At 34.4% G+C, this 17,356-nt stretch overlaps 1 long non-coding RNA gene across 1 annotated transcript in view; it reads right to left on the reverse strand.

Moving 5' to 3' along the window:
* Positions 1 to 782: 782 nt before the first annotated feature.
* LOC127876976 (uncharacterized) overlaps positions 783 to 17,356 on the reverse strand; it is a 28,103-nt gene continuing 11,529 nt past the window's right edge. The window contains exons 2-3 of the long non-coding RNA XR_008048177.1: positions 6,935 to 7,118; positions 783 to 2,612 (exon numbers count right to left, since the gene is read on the reverse strand). This is a non-coding gene — a long non-coding RNA (uncharacterized LOC127876976). The remainder of the gene's footprint in view (positions 2,613 to 6,934; positions 7,119 to 17,356) is intronic.

The raw sequence follows: 17,356 nt of genomic DNA on the forward strand, positions 1-17,356 counted from the left end.
AGAACCATTTTCGTACCCATCCAAGATATCATTGGGACAAATCTTCTGACCAAGTTTCATGAACATCAGATAATAAATGTGGCATCTAGAGTGTTAACAAGGTTTTACTAAAGCCATAAATAGCAATATAAGGAAAAATGCCCCGCCCCTTGGTGGTCATGTTTTTAAAGCAACCAGAACCATTTTCGAACTCATTCAAGATATGATTGAGATCAATCTTCTGACCAAGTTTCATGATGATCGGACAATAAAATTTATTGTGGCCTCTAGAGTGTTAACAAGGTTTAAGTATAGCCATACAAGGAAAAATGGCCTGCCCTCTGGTGGCCATGTTCTTCAACCAACAAGCATCATTTTCGAACTCATCCAAGATATTATTGGGGTGAATCTTATGACCAAGTTTCATGAAGATCAGACAATAAATGTGGGGTCTAGAGTGTTAACAAGGTTTTACTATAGCCATATTGGGAAAAATGCCCGGCCCTTGGCAGCCATGTTTTTCAAGCAAATGTAACCATTTTCGAACGCATTCAAAATATAATTGAGACCAATCTTCTGACCAAATTTCATGAAGATTGGACAATAAATGTAGTCTCTACAGTGTTAACAAGGCAAATGTTGACGCTGCATGACGCACAACACACAAAAGGCGATCACAAGAGCTCACCATGAGCACACTGTGCTCAGGTGAGCTAAAAATAGGCATTTGCTTTTGTAATTTTCAAATGTGTTTGTGTTAAATTTGTAGATCCACCATTCTTCAAAATCAACGAAAATTAACGTCAAACACTAATGAGTTTATAGTAATATTATAATAATTGATGCTACAGTAATAATAATATACAAACAGAGGTTTGATTTGCCACCTTGAAGACTACTTACAACCTGAAGTGTTTTGTCCAGTGAACCATTTCTGGAGTAGCTAAATACTATGTAGTAAGACAGGTTTGCTATTAACACTCAACATAAAAAACTTTGCTATTTCAATTTTTATTTTATTAAAAGCACTTAAAAAACTTTTACAAATCATTAACATGATCCTAATACAAAACTAAAACATTCTCAATGTCAACAGATAGTCACAATATTTGCATAGGACTTGAAATAAATACTTAGTTATAAATGCAAAACAATTCGTCGACCAAACATGTTTACTGAAAACATATTCACATTTACACTGCATTTTCTGCTTCTTTACTGACATAAGTAATCTCAATACCAATACAATGTCGACACAGTACCATAAATTATTAAGAACTAAATTTCAAATATCAAACAACGATGCATCCAAATATATTTTTACAAGCATCCTGCACATCACCAAGTTGCATCATTCAATTTCATAATATTTTGATAATAATTGTATATAATAAGACATGTGCCCATAGGGCACATATGCCCCCAATCCATTTTTTGTTTAAAAACTAAACTAATGTAACAAACAAGTTGTTTAATTGCAAAAATTTACTCTCACCTGTAAGTGTGACTTTGTGGTGGGGAAATAGGTTGAAATAGGTTACTTGCAGTCTCCTGATGGTGGTCAGTTGTGGTAAGTTATTTTAACATTGCATAATAAATTACAAAGTTGAAGACTGTACAAGCTGATAATTTTGAACTTTGACATCTACCAGTGCACTTGACCTTTGAAACAGGAAGACGAGAGTTACAAGCAACACATCATCATATGTTTGTTTAGATTTGTGCTGAGTTATTTTAAAATCCATCAATAGATAGACAAGTTATGGCTGAGACAGGACTTTTACAGCAGTCTTATGGCAAAATTTTACTTTTGACCTTAGAGTATGACAATGAACTTTGAGGAAGGGAGACAAGTGCTACACGCTACATGTATGTTTGTTTGCATTTATGCTCAGTTATTTCAAATCCATAAATATACAGCCAAGTTAAGACTGAGACCACAATTTTCAAGCAGTTTCATGTCTAAATTTTATTCTTGACCTTTGATTGTCATTTTGACCTTTGAGGTAGGGAGGAGGTTGTTTACACGACATGTCCTACTATAATGCTTAACATGTGTGCCAAGTAATTTTAAAATCCATGCATAAATAGCTAAGTTATTGAATAGACAGGAATTTTCAAGCTCTTTTATTGCCAAATTTGACTGTTGACATCTACCGGTAAATGTGGCCTTCACCTTTGAGATAGGGAGACAGATGTTACATGTGACACATCATATTATGATGGTTTACATTTGTGCCAAATTATTTCACATTCATCAATATATGGCGAAGGTAAGGTGGAGACAGATATGTTTGGAGGGACATCCAGACACTGACAGATGGAAAGTGCGACAGCTATATGCCACCTTCTTCAAATAGGTGGCATGAAAACACTCTCATGAGTAAACATTTTATATCTCAGAAGTCACAAAAACTGGCAGTGAATATACTAACATGTACTATAAGACAGAATTTCATAAATCTCTGTAACACAATTTTTAAACAGGTGTTCATTGGTTTCCTTTCATATGTTTTTCCTTTAAAATTCTCTTTCTCTCTTCAAGTTCTGCAACTCTTTCAGGATCAGGGTAGTGCCCAAATGTAAAGTCGTCAAGAATACTGAACTTCCACTGTTCTGTTGCAGCAAAATATCTGAAATTGTCAAGCATTAATTTGCTTATCATGAGAATGTCCGCTCACTAGATAGCTTAAGTGAAGCATTAAAGGGAAATATTAGAATAAAGCTGGCAGATAACATATCAAGTCAATAGCTACGTTTCACATCCCCTTTTCAGAGATTATAATTGCGCAATTATTTATTGTTGAATCCAAAACAAGGCTTATGACATGAAGCTGGTGCTTTATATCGGCTTCTTAGCACTTATTGTACGTTTACTGTCCCAAAATACTTACTAATTTTACTTCTTACCAGACAAACATATCATCAAGTTCTACAAAAAGCATACTGATATTTTATAATGGTACCTCTTGATTGGTAGTTTCCTGCTTACATGAGTTAAATGTATTCTAGATATTGTTTTTTCCAAGCCAATGAGAAAGTCAATCCATAACCTAACTTTGTCTGATGAAGATAAGATCAGAATCTTGTACTAGAGGCCTGGTGACAACATGTCAAGACAATCATGCATGTAAATATTTATAAACTAGGCCCAGGCGTTCTTGAGTTATCATCCGGAAACCACCTGGCGGACGGACCGACCGACAGATCGACCGACAGACCAACATGTGCAAAGCAATATACCCCCTCTTCTTCGAAGGGGGGCATAAAAACTGCACCATGCACATGTTTGAACCTTGACTTTAATATGACCTTACCCCTTGTCCAAGGCTGACTCACCTTCTACAAAGGGTGATCATTTGTGGTTAATCATTTAAAAAATGCATGATGATGTTACAGTGTTACCAAGCTGTTTAATTGACAAGTTCAACCTCTAAGTGTGACCTCTAAGTAAGACAAGCTCCTTAATAACCAAATTTGAACTTTGACCTCTAAGCTTGACCTTGACATTTGAGCTTAGGCAGGGCTTTTTTCTTTATTTGAGGAAAGGGTCTAGCCTTCCATTTTGGGGAAAAAATTATAGACAAAATTGAAAAGGCCTTAGGGGGAAGAAATTTCCCAAAGTAAGGTTGAAATTTGGGGAAAATTGCAACATAGGGGAAGATTACTTTCACTTGAGGAAAGGGGCCTAAATAAGGCCCTTACTAAGGAAGGAAAAAAAGCCCTGTTAGGAGAAGCATATAACATACAAAACATCTGTGTGTGATGGTGAAGACGTGTTGAAATTTATTTTTAAATTGCACATTTAATTACACAGTTACAGCCTACACAAACTCAGCCATGCTAATACTCTAGACACCATAATATACACTTGGCCACTGTGACTGCTACATCAAGCTTTCCTTACACCAACTTGACAACAAACATATAAACACTTTGTAACGAAAGGCTTATAATTTGGTACTTAATATCTTTAGATAACACATTGCAATTACTAAAGCTGTAACGATTAACCCATCATTCAATTCGATTTCGATACCAAATGGTCCGATTCGATTATTTTCGATTCGATTCAAATTAAACTATTTGCTGCTTATTTTGAAAACTATTTCATGTTTGGTTTGTCCAGAGCATGAATTAATATGTTTGGTATGTGTTATTAACTTATTATGTTGTACATTTAAAGTGTTTAATTTTTTTGATAACATTTCAAAACGTAACATTGTTTTATAAGTAACAAATTTATTGAACAAAACTTCCTGTTAAGGTATTCTTAAATAACATAAAATTCACAATGTATCACATGTATTTAACAGAAAAACAAAAACAAAAAACATGTAAGTATATAAACAACTTCCAGTTGACTTTTTAACAGAATGCACACAGTTTAGTAAACAAACAATATGGGTAACTAACGTCAACAAAACACGTCTTGCAAGTTGCCTTTGCATCAGAACCTTCGCAAAACCCGAAATGTTCCCATACTTTTGATTTTAATTTTGACGGTGTGTCTTTCGGCGTGGTTGAAGAAGCCATTTACCGGCCGATGTAATGCTCAGCATGTTATTCATTCATTCATTGGATCCCATATTGGCTATTGACCAATCACAAGACGTATTACAAATGACAAGAACGTTTAGACGACGGATTTGGAAAATAAGGTTTAAAATGCGGATCAATCGGCATTGCAGTGAATCAAATCGAAATTGGCCGTATTGGTATTGAAATCGAATCAATGGCGCTGAACCGATTTTTTGATGTATCGAACCGAATCGTTACAGCTCTAGCAATTACGTAAGCCATATGGTGTTGTGCAAATGAACTCACTTAGTAATACACTAGTCAGTTTATAGACAGCCAAGACATCGACTTAAGGCAAAAAAAAAAAATAGTCTTGGTTCAGGGAACATGGCCAGAAAAATGTAGGAGGGTAGGTAGGTTTTTTCTTTTTTTTTTTTTTTTTTTTTTTTTTTACCAGTCGACTGATTTCAGGGTGAAAAAGGGTCAGTTAATGCACCCATGATTGTTTAAACACTGACCAAATGATTAATATTGCACATGTGGTATTTAGTCGTTGTATATTATTCAATATTCCTAGCTCTTTATGCACTTCTTCAGGGCTAGCGCTGGCCCAAAATTTCATTTAGCCAACCATTTTTTCTTTGTCTGTCTGTGATAGTGTGACCTTCATATTCAAAAGTGAACAAGCCATCTTTATCAGTCTCTGGTGTTTGGGGTGTGACCTTCAGAATTTTTTTCATCATGAGACCTGACCTAGTCTCCGACAGGTGCTCAAGAGTCTGAATAGTGGCTGTCTAAAGGAGGGTAACCTCAGAATAGCACAAGTCTTTCTTCTGGTACATTTTTTGATAAAATGGCAATGGGTTTGAGCGCATCGCACAGGAAGTGAGCAGTGTACATAAATTTGAATGTTGCTATTGGTTTGTACAGGCTAAGGGCGTCACAGTACATTGATTTTGATGCATTATCAAAGCGAAGCCAATTGTTGTCAAGTTTCCATGACTCTTTGAATGTTCTAGTGTTTTGTGTTTTTTTCCATGACTCTTTGAATGTTCTAGTGTTTTGTGTTTTAATTATTTTTTTTTGTTATGACTCTTTTTCGTCCAACAACGCTTTAAGGTTAAAGACGCCATGTTAGCGACCTTAGAGACAAAGTGGTTACTTCCATTTTTATAGTAGTGTAGATGAATGACTCTTCCTATGTGTTAAAAATTAGAAATGTTAATTAAAATTAAACCGCGCGTGTTTTTCACATTTTTATTTGATTAAAATACGCTGCTGTCAGTTAGCATAGTGTGCGAGTAAAACAAACAAATTAATTAATTATCATCTTTTCATTTCGATCGGAAATTGGCAGAAAGTTGTAACATCATCGACATAGAACTAATTATTTAATAATCACTTTTAAATTCAGATCAATAGACAGCTTGGAAATAATTAAAATATTGTCACGCTTCTTTTCATTTTTAATCTTTAATAATACGACATTTGCGACCGGCCGCTATTTTGTTTGCAGACGACAATATTAACTGTGTATTCAAAGTGCACAGTGTCTGCGCATGAATGACCGAATATTACTCCATAGCTCCACCCATTTTTACATTTCATTTAACAACGTCATTTCATGTGTAAGCGAGCTCAATGTTGATTGGCCAGCTAGCATGCGCACTTCAATAACAATAAGGTCAAGCGATGTCTCGTATACACGTGCAGACCGGTTATTGTTCACTGTTCAAATTGCGAACACTTTCATTGAAACAAAGAGAAAAATATAGAAAACCAATCCAGGTTTAATTGGTGGCTGTTTTCAATGAAATTTTACGAGATTTTAGCATTTTCGCCATCAGATTTTTTTCCATGGACCAAAAAAATCGTTAGGGTCGGGGGCAAAAAATAGGGTCGGTCGGGTTCCCTGAACCAAGACTATTTTTTTTTTTGGCCTAATCAAATACTATTTCTAGAAAGCACATTTATTAGTATAATTTAAAATTGATCTTGATTGATTATAAAATAAATGTAAAATTGTAAGAGGGTTTGTATTGAAGTTGTATTGATATAATATTGATAGATTGCTGGTAAGTATCAAGAGATGTTTCACTACTTAGTGTGATAATAAACACTAGGTTTTGGATGTTGTTATAAACTTTTAAGTTTAATTAAATTTTGTTACTGGCAGTAAGTACATTTCTGTGAAGTATTTTGAAAATGATATAATGACTTTAAACATGCATATGAAAGACATATAATTGATTTTTTTTCAATTACTAATTAATATGATTGACACCCTGATTACGATTACCATTTCTTTTCTTAACATAAGAAATTTACTTAGTGTTTCCACATTTCAGCAATAAAATGACCAAGTAAAAATCTAGACATCTTTAAGTAATTTCTAAAATCACTGCTTTTGTTTTCATGTTTCTTGATGACTTACATGCCAATAGCAAAGACGGATGCGGTGAATGTCATGCAGCCCGCCACTATCCGGTATTTCCAGTTCCAGAGCTTGGTGCCTCTCAGAAAGCTCTCGCCCTCCTTACGCTCCTTACCCCTCCTGGCGGTCAATGGACGTCTATCCATGGACATCTCTAACTATGAGGCTGAGGACATCGTCTCATCTGAAAGAAGATTTATAACAATAACAGATTTGAGTTGCGCTGGGAAAACGGGGCATAATGCCTGTATCTAAAGTGTTGTCCCAGTTTAGCCTGTGCAGTCTGCACAGGCTAATCTGGGATGACACTGTTGTCTTTCATGATTTTCTTTAAGAAGAGACTTTATGAAGCCCAGTTTTCCCAGAATTAGGTTGATATATTCTACAGAGGGAACTATTAAAAAGTGACATAATTCTTTCAAAATTAGTCACAGCTGAATTTCTTTTCAATTCTCAATCATCTACTGTAAAACACTATGGTTATTCAGCTGTGATAATTTGAGTGTAATCAACCCAGTAGTTTAAGTTGAGTTGAGTCAACAAAATTGTTGGGACTATTTTATACAGTTTAAAACAAAAAAAATAAAGCCGGTATTTCATGAAAAATAAAGTCTGCACATTACGGTTTTTAACCTATGAACATTTGAGCAAAATCTGCCAACAGTAAAAGAGGAGTTTTAAATACAATCTTTTGTGAACATAAATTGTATTCCATTGTGAAAAAAATGTCGAAAAACAATAATTCAGCCAAAACAGAAGAAAGCACAAATGCGTTTCTTCACAATCTTTGACACATTAAGGCGATACTGCTTGAAAGTTTGAGCAAAATATTTCTAGCAGTTACAGAGAAGTTGAGTACACACAATTTTGAAGCCTACATCTATTTTAGTGGAAAACACAAAAGGGCCATAATTGTTTCAAATAGGTCACTTTAAAAATTCCGTTCTTTACAATTATAAAGGTCATTCAGTTGTGAAAGTTGACCAAGCCATTAAAGAAGAGTTAAAACACAAGCTTTTGAATACAAGATTGGATTGGAGATCAACAGATGGGTGGACAAGTGCAATTTAAAATGCCTCACACTCTGTGAGTGAATAAAGAATGTTGCAAAGTTGATTAATAAGACAGAGCCCATCCAAGTCTAAATAGAAATTTTTATTGAAATCTTGCATTTTACATAGCACTTTCATAGAAGTAAGACTATCGTTAGTACTCTTACTGTTCCATAATCAGCAGTAATATTTAATCATAATGATGCAAATATCTTAGCATATGTATGTGTTAACATCTTAAGTTTCCCTTATACACCCCAGGAAACCCGATACCTTGCGGGTCGTGTAATACCATAGGGGACAGTGCTGTGCATTTTGGCATGAACTTACATAGGGTAAGTAAATTGGAAAAATTACATTTTTCGAAGTCCAATTTGAAACAACTGTGTATTAACATTGATAACAAAAGGTAGTGGCCTACATGTAGAAAAGATCCTGACAAATTTTCTTAAAAAATGAGCGACATGATGCTCCCTGAAGTAGAAGATCGTGCAAAATGGGCCATGTTCAGGCATTTAGGGGAGAAAAAACTGCTTTTATTTGCAAGCCACTACAATAATTAAAGAATTTATACAAACTTTCACATGTCTGCCATAACCTCTCAGCAGGGTTTCTCAAAAAAAACTATTTATTGTGGAGAAATTTGTGTTTTTAATGAACATGTTGGGAAAACATTGATACCATTTGGGGAAGACCAGGAAACCATATGTGGGCAGTGACTTTATAATTCTTTTTCGTGACAAAAAACCTAATTTTCAGCCATTTTTATTCAATATCTTTGCTTTGTAGAGGTCTATAGTAAGTGTATGTGGGCACATATGCATACAAATGTACTTTTAATGCTTTTAATACATTCAATGATATTATTTGGCTTTCATCCAACATCATTTCAGAAACTTGAATCCTTTTTCTTATATATAATGTGGTTATTTAATGTCCACTTTAGATATGTAAAGCTTGTTTGCCAGTTTGTGCTAAAATTACATTGTCTCACAATGCTAGTGTTGCCCCCCCCCCCCCCCCCCCACATTATTATACTGCCACAAAGTCTGTTTAGGGGGTGGGGGGGCTATATAGGAATCGGTTTGTCCCGACCGTCCCTGTCCCAGTATGTTACGTCCGTCCCAATTTTTTGTCCGTTTGTCCGCCCGATTTATTTTCATGAAATAAATTTTGAACAAATGAACATACAACATTCAAACTTCATATGTTAATGCGACCTTATTAGCTTTATATATATAATTAATTTTACAATTTCATATCATAAAACTTATCAAAAAACAAAACATTCAGGAATCATAAATATTACAGAGTTAGTGACATGCCTATGATAAAAACTTTGTGGTTACCATGGTAACTGTTTTAAAATTAATAAATACATGCAGTTATTCTAAGCAGTTATTGTGGAATGAAATATTAATTATTAAAAATGCATACTGTAATAAAGTGAGTATAGGTAAAATTTCTTCAACATTCAAACATATTATATCAACATGAGAGCTATTGTTACTCTAAAATCTATCATTGTCATTGCACAAAATCAAAGACTGCTTGTGATTGTAAATTTGTTACAGCAACTAGCTGTTATATGAGCTTTTATTAGTCCCATTTTGGTTGGCAATTTGAATTATAACATCTGCAAGAGGGATAGACAGGAATAGTTGCTTTTGCACAGTGTTCCATTTCATCCTCTTAATATATCACATGCATTTAGCAAACATGCTTAGTGTTTTCTGGTGGTGTGGTATTAATAACTTATCAAACTTCTTCTCAAGAAGGTCATCTATCTATCTATCTATCTATCTATCTATCTATCTATCTATCTATCTATCTATCTATCTATCTATATCTATCTATCTATCTATCTATCTATCTATCTATCTATCTATCTATCTATCTATCTATCTATCTATCTATCTATCTATCTATCTATCTATCTATCCTACTATCTATCTATCTATCTATCTATCTATCTATCTATCTATCTATCTATCTATCTATCTATCTATCTATCTATCTATCTATCTATCTATCTATCTATCTATCTATCTATCTATCTATCTATCTATCTATCTATCTATCTATCTATCTATCTATCTATCTATCTATCTATCTATCTATCTATCTATCTATCTATCTATCTATCTATCTATCTATCTATCTATCTATCTATCTATCTATCTATCTATCTATCTATCTATCTATCTATCTATCTATCTATCTATCTATCTATCTATCTATCTATCTATCTATCTATCTATCTATCTATCTATCTATCTATCTATCTATCTATCTATCTATCTATCTATCTATCTATCTATCTATCTATCTATCTATCTATCTATCTATCTATCTATCTATCTATCTATCTATCTATCTATCTATCTATCTATCTATCTATCTATCTATCTATCTATCTATCTATCTATCTATCTATCTATCTATACTGTCTAACTCCCCTTGCGGTTATTATTGACAATATGGTGGACGAACCAGTTATCGAACACATAGGTAATTACGTTAAAATTGAAACACTTAAAATAACAAAAACATTATGTTTTAACAAATGACTAAAAGTTTAATCATTTAATAACTTATCTGTAAAGTTTTCCAGCTGCAAATATCCTTCAAGAATTCATAACCATAATTAAACTTGCCTGTGAACAACGTAAGTGTTATTCTTTTAATCAAATGTACTTTTTGTGGTTTAATGTTTAAAATCGGTATCAACGTCTGTGTGTTGAAGTCTTGTTTGCGGCTATAAACAAGCAATGGCCAAATTCGTTAACAGGGGAGTAACAAGTCAGCTCATTGAAATTAAAAGGTCAAAATCAACTATTTGTTTGAAAGACAATTCTTTCCAAGGCCAGTCTGTGTCGATTTTTATGTTTCTTAAATACGCTTAACAGTAAAATCACAGAAAACTTACGGCAATGTAAACACAAATTAAGCGCAAGTTTAGCGACTTCATTTCAAATGAGTTTTTCTCATTATGACTAGGGCTGCAACAATATACCGGTATATCGGTATATATCGCAATACGCAATCCGCATATTGTATTGCGATATGATTTTCATCATACCGGTACGAAAATTTTACAAAAATTCATTCACATTTCGTCCAGAAAAGCCATCCGAAATAATGATAAAAAGGTAAACAAAACAAAGCAGTGTAAATTATTTTTTACGTAAAAAAAGCATTCTAAAAAGTGTATTATACGGAGTAGCGTTGTTACATGGGAGCATTCATTCGATGCTTTTGAACAGATTATCGTTGAATTAATTGCGCACAGCTGTAAATGTTTCGTTCGATTCTGATTTGAGCATTATTTGTAATCCGAATTTCGGAAACACGCTTCCAAATTTGAATGCTAACGCGACAATAAAAAATTATAGCGTCAAATAAAAAGTGCTTTATCCTTTGTCTCAATAAAAAGCGCGCGAAAATTATACAGACATGTAGAACGTCGCATGGAAAGTATGGGTGTATTTTGTGTTGTATAAAAACGGGAACATCATGCAGCTGAATTACGCGTGTTCAGTGGGAAAAACGCCCCGGTTGGACGTTATTTCATCACATCTTTAAATAGTAACAATTGCAAAAATGTATTTGATACTTAAGAAAATTTGCAAATGTTTGTGTTTCTTATTATTCTTGAGCACATTTATAGTAAATATTTACCAGAATTTGCTTTAAAATTGGAATTTATGGGATTATTGGGTAATTGGCAAGTTATAATTTTGGTACAAGTTAGCAATATATTGCGATATATTGCAATACGGGTTTTTGAACTGACAATATATTGCAATACGGTTTTTGGCGTATTGTTGCAGCACTAATTATGACACTTGTCAAATTAGCACCAAGAGTCTCAGAACACGCCACATAAATAGTATACATACAAACCCCATATACTCTTATTAAGACATCATTTGTATGTACCTAATCAATTAATGTATGCGACAAAGCATTCAAGTCTTTCTTTATATTTTCCAAATAGTGTTGGTAAAAAGAAATAAAACTCGAGAATGTTGAAAAGTCACTATTGATAATATATAAGGCATTAAAATTACAAGTGAATGCATATGTGCCCACATACACTCACTATATGCCTCTACAAAGCAAAGAAATTGCAACATAATGGCTGAAAAAGAATTATAAAGTCACTGCCCACATATGGTTTCCTGGTCTTCCCCAGATGGTATCAATGTTTTCCCAACATGGTCATTAAAAACGCAAATTTCTCCACAATAAATAGTTTTCTGGAGAAACCCTGCTGAGAGGTTATGGCAGACATGTGAAAGCTCACTTATAAATCCTTCAATTATTGTAGTGGCTTGCAAATTAAAGCAGTTTTTTCTCCCCTAAATACCTGAACATGGCCTGTTTTGCACGATCTTCTACTTCAGGGAGCCACATTTCGCTCATCTTTTGAAGAAAATTTGTCAGGATTTTTTTTACATGAAGGCCACAACCTTTGTTATCAATGTTAATACACAGTTGTTTCAAATTGGACTTTGAAAAATTTAATTTTTCCAATTTACTTACCCTATGTAAGTTCATGCCAAAATGCACAGCACTGTCCCCTATGGTATTACACGACCCGCAAGGTATCTGGTTTCCTGGGGTGTTATATCTTATTAATCAGTATTTTGTTTATGTTATTTATGTTGCCAGTGGCTGGGTGCAGGGATAGGACCCACAGCAACCAAAACACTATCATGGCACTCCGAGCTAACTAGCCTACCGTAGGTTTCCACGTATAGCGCGCACCCGTGTATAGCGCGCAGGCTGTTTTTTAAATGCAAAAATGGAGAAAAAAAATATTTAAAGACAATAAAACCACCTAATCGGACTGAAAATGGCCGCCATTTTACTATTGCACAATCCAATAATCAGGGGCATTGGAAAGCTTAATTAAGCATTCAAAATAGGAAGCGTCATTATGATTAGGAGAATGGGTTGCATAGCACTATACTTTTTTTTACAATTTTGTAATTTACTAGCAAAAGATTAACAGTCCACGTGCATTTCGTGAAAACGTGAGAAAATAAGAATAGTGTACATTGTGTGATTTTTCCTCGGGGAAAGCATGGGCATTACCGGTAAATTTAAATGTGGCATGGGAGACGGGGATACAGTTGTTGAGGTACACCACTGTTCAACATTCAATATTTATACACACAAAATGCATTTGCATATCTTCACGTTCTCAAGTGTCAATTAGTGTCTCAAATGTCAATTAGCGTCTTAACAAGTCGTGGCACATATTACTCAATAACATCTGCCAATTACGAAGTGAAAAATGCCCCCCTTTCACACCTACCGTACATGCAAAAAAGACCTCGTTCGCACCTACCCTTGCCTGCTCTCCGGAATGTCGACAACAATCCCCATCGGAATTCATCAATTAAGAAGTGTAAACACAAACAAAGAAATGTCCGCAAGTTTATTCAAACATATTTATTTTTTACCAAAACTTCTTCTACCGCATTCATATCTACCAGTTGTTTCGACAATGGCCCCTCAGTCTGTACGATTATAGGGTGGTAGTTTTCTGGAAAAAAACATGGCGGCTATTTTGATTATTTACGTTTACACAACATATTTTTTACCAATCTAGCAGCCAGGATGGTGTTGTATCAATGTATAGCGCGCACCAGCTTTTTAATTTGAATTTTGGAGGTAAAACACTGCGCGCTATACGTGGAAACCTACGGTAAATCATATAAAATAATCATCATAATATCACTGATAACGTTTTATGATTTGAATATTTCCAGTCCACGAGTATGATTATTTTAAGTTAATGCAAGGTTTGAATCCTTAATCTTTCAATGAAAATTTAAAACATTTGATCTGAAATTGTGACATTTAACATTCACCTAAAAGAATATGCTTTGTACAATGTACATAATGATAACGCATCCTATTCTTTAGTTAATCATAGAAATAAACATTGAAAACTATAATAAATTCTCTAGGCATTAACAACAACATAATGGAAATATGAATTATTGCATTTAATTGTGACATTGACCTTTAACTGAGGAGCAAAAAGAGTGGTCTGTTATAATGGAATTTATTGCCAGAAGAAATATAAACATCATCTGAGGTGTTAACAAGTTACAGATAATAAAAACAAATAAACTTAGTCTAATTTGACCTTCAATTGTGACGAAGGAGCATGTCAGTTGTAAGCAACACATCTTCAAGTTATATGGAATTCAAATGCCAAAAAATATATTAATATCATGCCAAAAATATAAAAGTTGGCATGTGATGAAACTTATTTGCAGAAACAAAAATTAATGACCTTTCCCTTGAAAGTCTGAATTTGTCTTGAATTGTGACCTTGACCTTTTACAAAGTTTTACTAAAAACCTCACGTTGATGTTATAATTACTGAGAAGAAATAGTAATTCATGATCTTTAACCTTGTAATAAGACCTTTGTAATTCAACAAGGAGCTTGCACTTTGAACTGGAAACATTGTCCAGTAATGATTAATAATACGGGCAAAAGCCCGCGTAGCAGGCATTGACCGTTCATACATATGGAAATTTAGACATAAAAATTTACATAGGGATGCATCTCAAAAAAATTTGCCACATGACATATATTTTCACATAGCTATTTATGACCTTGAACAAATCAAAAACACTTTGACATACGCTAAATCACATGTAAATACATACCTCAGGAAAAAGTATATAAATGACATCATAATTGTGTAGCGAATCGCAATAAATATTCTTGCATTATCTGTTTTGCTCCGCTACATATAAACTGTTCCAGAATTAAGTCATTACTCAATTATCTCCCCTGAATACTCATCTCATTTCAATAACGACACCCTACTGTTAACTGAACAGAATTTGTGACGCATTTTCCATTCTCTCTCAAAAAGCAGTTTTACGTGTGGTCGTGAGCAATATTCAGGTAAGTTGTAGTTGTTATCCATCAGAAACACATTTATTCACAAAATTTAACAAAATTCCAATTTAACTTTTTCGTCTTTTTTTAAACATATTTACACCTCGTCTGCTCGCAATTTGCCGATATCCCGAAAGATTACATATTACTATATAAAGTTTAGGCCAAAAACCAAAAAATCTAATACCGTTGGATTTTCGTACCAAAATCTTTCGTAACAAATCTTCCAGATTCAAAATAAACATAAAATAACATTTATACATTTTAAGATATTTGTTGGTTTTCCGTTTTTAAAAGCTGTTTGCCAAGGCAAGAGCTGGGCATCACACAAGCCATTCTATCAAGCAAAACTGACAGTTTTGGTTTCCAGAAATCAACAAAGGAGTGATTCCTGAACTATAAAAGTTTCCAAGCTATACACACAGTTATTTATTGATTCTGTTGGTTTACTTGGATGGAACATGTGTGAACTTTTATACAACTTTGAAAAGTCTATAATAATAAACAAGAGGGCCTGAAAGGCCCAAAGTCGCTCACCTGAGATAACAAGATATTATTGGGACAAATCTTCTGACCAAGTTGCATGAAGATTGGAAAATAAATGTGGCCTCTACAGTGTTAACAAGGTTTTACTATAGCCATATCAGGAAAAATGCCCCGCCCCCTGGCGGCCACTTTTTTCAACCAACTGGCATCATTTTCAAACTCGTCCAAGATATTATTGAGATGAATCTTCTGACCAAGTTTCATGAAGATTGGACAATAAATGTGGCCTCTAGAGTGTTAACAAGATTTTACTATAGCCATATAAGAAAAAATGCCCGCCCCTTGGCAGCCATGTTTTTCAAGCAAAGGTTACCATTTTTTAACTCATCGAAGATATCATTGGGACAAATCTTCTGAGCATATTTCATGAAGATCGGAAAATAAATGTAGCCTCTAGAGTGTTAACAAGGTTTTACAATAGCCATATAAGGAAAAATGCCCCGCTCCCTGGCGGCCATGTTTTTCAACCAACTGGCATAATTTTCGAACTCGTCCAAGATATTATTGGGATGAATCTTCTGACCAAGTTTCATGAAGATCGGATAATAAATGTGGCCTCTAAAGAGTTAACAAGATTTTACTATAGCCATATAAGGAAAAATGCCCCGCCCATTGGCAGCCATGTTTTTCAAGCAAACATTTCCATTTTCAAATTCATCCAAGATATTATTGAGACCAATCTTCTGACCAAATTTCATGAAGATTGGACAATAAATGTGGCCTCTAGAGTGTTAACAAGGTTTTACTATAGCCATATAAGAAAAAATGCCCCGCCCCCTGGTGGCCATGTTTTTCAACCAACTGGCATCATTTTCACACTCGTCCAAGATAATATTGGGATGAATCTTCTGACCAAGTTTCATGAAGATCGGAAAATAAATGTAGCCTCTAGAGTGTTAACAAGGTTTTACAATAGCATATAAGGAAAAATGCCCCGCTCCCTGGCGGCCATGTTTTTCAACAAACCGGCATAATTTGCGAACTCGTCCAAGATATTATTGGGATGAATCTTCTGACCAAGTTTCATGAAGATCGGATAATAAATGTGGCCTCTAGAGAGTTAACAAGATTTTACTATAGCCATATAAGGAAAAATGCCCCGCCCATTGGCAGCCATGTTTTTCAAGCAAACATTTCCATTTTCAAATTCATCCAAGATATTATTGAGACCAATCTACTGACCAAATTTCATGAAGATTGGACAATAAATGTGGGCTCTAGAGTGTTAACAAGGTTTTACTATAGCCATATAAGGAAAAATGCCCCGCCCCCTGGTGGCCATGTTTTTCAACCAACTGGCATCATTTTCAAACTCGTCCAAGATATTATTGGGATGAATCTTCTGACCAAGTTTCATGAAGATCGGACAATAAATGTGGCCTCTAGCGAGTTAACAAGATTTTACTATAGCCATATTAGGAAAAATGCCCCGCCCATTGGCAGCCATGTTTTTCAAGCAAATGTTACTATTTTCGAACTCATCGAAGATATCATTGTGACCAATATTCTGACCAAATTCCATAAAGATTGGACAATAAATGTGGCCTCTTGAGTGTTAACAAGGTTTTACAATAGCCATATAAGGAAAAATGCCCCGCCCCCTGGGGGCCATGTTTTTCGACCAACCGACATCATTTTCGAAGTCATCTAAGATATTTTTGGGATGAATCTTCTGACCAAGTTTCATGAAGATCGGACAATAAATGTGGCCTCTAGAGAGTTAACAAGATTTTACAATAGCCATATATAGCCATATAAGGAAAATGCCCCGAACCTTGGCAGTCATGTTTTTCAAGCAAATTTTACCATTTTCGAACTTATCCAAGATATCATTGAGACCAATCTTCTGACCAAATTTCATGAAGATTGGACAATAAATGTGGCCTCT

This window comes from Dreissena polymorpha, chromosome 4 (assembly GCF_020536995.1).
Source record: "Dreissena polymorpha isolate Duluth1 chromosome 4, UMN_Dpol_1.0, whole genome shotgun sequence".
In the NCBI taxonomy this organism is placed as follows: domain Eukaryota; kingdom Metazoa; phylum Mollusca; class Bivalvia; order Myida; family Dreissenidae; genus Dreissena; species Dreissena polymorpha.